The sequence below is a fragment of the Nannospalax galili genome, unplaced genomic scaffold, assembly GCF_000622305.1.
Source record: "Nannospalax galili isolate Female #2095 unplaced genomic scaffold, S.galili_v1.0 scaffold326, whole genome shotgun sequence".
Classification (NCBI taxonomy): Eukaryota; Metazoa; Chordata; class Mammalia; order Rodentia; family Spalacidae; genus Nannospalax; species Nannospalax galili.
The window spans coordinates 850,494-854,918 of record NW_008354421.1 but is presented as its reverse complement, the minus strand read 5'-3'; the positions used below and the strand labels follow the sequence as shown (position 1 = coordinate 854,918).

The 4,425-nt window shown below is 48.8% G+C and overlaps 1 pseudogene; it reads left to right on the top strand.

Annotated features, from left to right (window-relative positions):
- Positions 1 to 256: 256 nt before the first annotated feature.
- On the top strand, positions 257 to 3,312 carry LOC103748858 (annotated as a pseudogene).
- The last annotated feature ends 1,113 nt before the right edge of the window (positions 3,313 to 4,425 follow it).

Here is a 4,425-nt window from a genome sequence, read left to right as displayed (position 1 = left end):
GAGAATCTGGTAGTTGCTCAGTCCAGGAGGCTGGATGTCTCAGTAGTCCTAGTCTGGCACTGAAGACTTGAAGGATTCCTGGAGATCTGCTAGTCTTTAGTCTATGCTAGAATCCGAAGTTGGTTCTACTATCAGTGAAGGAATGCCATAGCCACAAGATGAACTCACCAGGGAGAAAGAAGGCAAGCAGGCAAAAAGCGAAAACTTGGGGAAGGCCAGTGTGATGAAGGCAGGGAGACAAGTTCTCTGTTGTGGAATGGATTTGGGTGAAGCAGGACTGGAGTATGAGCCAGAGAAGAAGCTCAGCCCAAGTGAGAGGTACAGGCCCAGGCCCTGGTGTGTGCCATCCAGGGACTAGAGATGCTGCTTGAGGAGCATCTTGCTTTGCTGGCTCCCTTGGCTTCTTGTAAGGCTGGAAAGGCAGAGCCAGCTCACAGGAGCGCTGCCTTCTCCTTTACTGCTCTCTGGAGGCCATGGAGCTGGGGCTTGGGGAGCCACAGGTGATCCTGGCACTGTCAAGCCACCTGGGGGCCATGGAGTCAAAGAAATAGAAGCTACAGGCTCCGGTGAGGCTCCTGGTATAGGAGAACCAGTGGTTGTGAGAGGAGCTGGAGGGGACACAGCAGAAGTTGCAGCACAGGGAGCAGGCAGTGGCTCAGTTGGAAGAGGCGAAGCAGCACCAGCTGTTCATGAGCCAGACCCACAAGCTGCATGAGGATGCCTCCCCCAAAGAGGTGAAGGGTGATGTCCCCAAAGACTATGTGGTTGACCTGTTTCCCAATGAGGATGAGCAGAGCCCAGGCCCCAGGCCTGGATGGGAGATGTGGCTACTCAACTTGGGGGCTATAAAATCCCAGCAGGGCACCACACCCTGCACAATCTGGTGATCCAGCTTCACAAGGTTGCTATGATGTGGCCATGTCTCTCTACAAGCAGACACTGGCGGACTTGAGGAAGACATCAGGCCATGACCACCCCGATGTGGCCACCATGCTGAAGAGCCTGGCACTGGCACTCATCTACCAGGACCAAAACAAAACAAAGATGCTGTCCATCTGCTCAGTAATGCCTTGGCCATCCTGGAGAAGACACTGGGCAAGGATCACCCATCTGTGTAGAAGGAGTAGACAAGCAGTATGAGTACAAGGAGGCCGAACCACTGTGCAAGCCACTGCTGGAGGTCAGGGAGAAAGTTCTAGGTAAGTTTCACCCAGATGTGGACAAGCAGCTCAGCTCAGCACCTGCCTTACTGTGCCAGAACCAGGAGATGGAGTATTGCTACAGCTGGGCACTCACTGGAGATCTACACCAGGTGCCTGGGACCAGACCACCCCAATGTGGCTAAGACCAAGAACAACCAGGCTTCCTGCTCCCTGAAACAGGGCAAGATGAGGAATGCAAAGCTGCTCTACAAGGAGATCCTTACCTGTGCTCATGAGAAGGAATTTGGCTCTGGCAATGGGGACCACAAGCCCATCTGGATGCATGCAGTGAAAGGATAAGGAACGGGACAACACCCCCTCTGGGAATACGCAGCTGGTATAACGCCTGTAAAGTTGACAGCTCCATAGCCAACACCACTCTGCGCAGCTTGGGGGCCCTGTACCTGCACCAGGGCAAGCTGGAAGCCACACACACACACACACACACACACACACACACACACACAGACTGGAAGATTGTACCAGCCTCACTCACAAACACGGCCTGGATCCAGCCAGCCAGACCAAGGTGGTGGAACTACTAAAAGATGCTAGTGGTGGACAAGGATAGTATTGTGACAAAAGAGATGCGACTGGGAGTCCTGGCTAGGCCTTAATCTGGCCTCCAGGAGTCAGAGCCTACAGCTGTGTGTAGTGAGAGGAAGCAGGGCCCACAGCTGTGTGGAGTGGGTACTTTGGTGGCTCCTTGTGGTGCAGGCTCTTTTGGGAAGCTCTGGGATGCCTTGAGAGGAAGCAGTGAGATGCTAATGAGGAAACTGCAATGGGGCAGCCCACAGGAGCCCCCTAATCCCAGGATGAAGAGGGCCAGCTCTCTTGACTTCCTCAACAAGAGAGTGGAAGAGCCATTTCCGCCTGAAGGCACAGGTCTCTGACAGTCACACCTTGAGCTCCAGAGCCATGGACCTCTCCGATGAAGCTCCCTCCTGGGTTAAAGCTGAAGTCTCCAGAGCCTCCATTAGCCACTTTCCCCCAGCCTTGCGCATGGGCTTGCTGCTTGTCCCCCTGTCCCTCCCAAGGACTCTCCCTTTTCTGTTCAATCTCAGGGTAACCTACTCCCTTGTCATCTCAGCCTGGGCCCTGGAGGCCTGGCCTGCCTGCTCCAGCTCTATTTACCCCTTGTTTATTCCCTCCAGCAGAGGCCTCTCTTCACTATGTTCAGGGCCAGTGAGAGTGACTGCCTGGAGTCTCCCAAGACTGGTGGACTGCCTACCCAGTCCTCAAAGCCAAGAACACTAAGTGCTTGCCAACCCTCACCACCTGTGCTTGCTCTAACCACAGCCTGCCCGTTGTTTCTATATAGGAAGAAGTAAGTTATTGGCCGTGTCTTCGCCTCAGTTCCGCAGTACTCCTGGGTCTTAACCTGCCTCACCGTTCTCCAGTGGTACTGTCCAGGCCTTAATCACTCCCATTCGGCGTGGTGCTATCTCCCAAGCTCTATATTCTCTAAGTGGCACCTTCCCAAAGGGTTCCCTGGACCTCCTCACACTTCTGGCCTTCGACGGATGTGCTCCACCCAGGGTTGCCGTTTCCAGGTCTCCCATACCCTGCGGTCGTGTGTCGCATCTCGGTTTTATGCTCTGTCCCTCCCATCCTGCCCTGCCCAGGCATGGCCTGACCCTGCCCTAAATACCACCCATCGGCCATCTTGCTATGCCTCCCTTCCTGCAGCTTCTGATGCACCCCCCAACCACACTATAGTAGGCTACCTCATTTGTGGGGTGAGGTGGTTGCTCTATTTCCAGATGTTGCATAGTAGAAATAAAGATGGCTTGAATCTGAAAAAAAAAAAAAAGGGAATATTCCCTTTGGTCACGACATTTTTATATGGGATGCCTATGGAAGGTAATAACCAGATTTATCATGATATTTCTAGTTTCAAACTATCGTTTCAATTAATTTCAGATCTAGTCAAGTTGATAACTAAGGTTAACCATCACACAAGTATCTCTTTAGTAGGATGTAGAGTCCTTTGTATGTATGCTCAGAGTAGAATAGGTGGATCATGTGGTGGATCTACTTCTAGCTTTTGAAGACCCTCGTCACTGATTTCCACAGTGACTGCACCAGTGTGCGTCCCAACAGTGAATAAGTGGTCTCTTCCCACATCCTCACCAGCATTTGTCAGCTTGTTTTTTTGGAATTTAGGCATTCTGACTAGGGTAAGATGAAATCTCAGAGAAGTTATAATTTGCATTTCCCCAATGACTAAGGAGGTTAAACATTTAAAAAAACGTATTTCTCAGCAATTTACATTTCAACTTTTGAGAACTCTCTGTTTAGATTTCAACTTTTGAGAACTCTCTGTTTAGTTCCATGTTCCATTTCTTAATTTGGTTGTTGGGTTTGTGTGCGTGTGTGTGTGTGTGTGTGTGTGTGTGTGTGTGTGTGTGTGTATGTGTGTGTGTGTGTGTTCAGTTTTTTAAGCTCTTTGTTTATTCTAGATGCTAACCATCTGTTGGAAGAGTAGTTGGTAAAGATAGTTTCCCATTCTGTAGACTGATTTTTCACTCAATCATGCTGCCCTTAGCTGTACAGATTTTAGTTTCATGAGGCCCCATTCATCAGCTATTGATTTTAATGCTTGTGCTATCATAGTTGTGTTCAGAGTCCCTTTCTGTACCATAGAGTTTAGGCATATTCCCTACTTTCTTTAACAAATTCAGGATATTAGGTCTTATGTTGTGATTCATGATCCATTTGGAGTTGAACTTTCTGCAGGATAAGCAATAAAGACAGATTCAGTCTTCTACATGCAGCTATCAAGTTTGACCACAAACAATAGTTGAAGATGCTGTCTTTTCTCTGAAGTGTATTATTGGCCTGTTTGTCCAAACTCAGGTGGTTGTAGTAGTGTGGGCTTATATGTGGGTATTCAGCCCTATCCCTTTCATCAGTGTGTCGTTTTTTGTTTATCTTTTGGAGACAGGGTCTCCCTGTAGGTCTTGCTGGCCTGGGACTTGCTGTGTAGAATAAGCTGTTCTTGATCTCACCAAGATTCACCTTCCTTTGCCTTCTGAGTACAGTGTATCCATTTTTATGCCTGTACCATTCTGTTTTTATTACTATAGCTCTCTAGTATAACTTGACATCAGAGATGGTGATACATCCAGTAATGTTTTTATTGTTTAGGAAATCCTGGGTCTTTTGTGTTTTCATATGAAATTCAAGTTTTTAAAAAATTTTTTTGAAGAATTATGTTGGA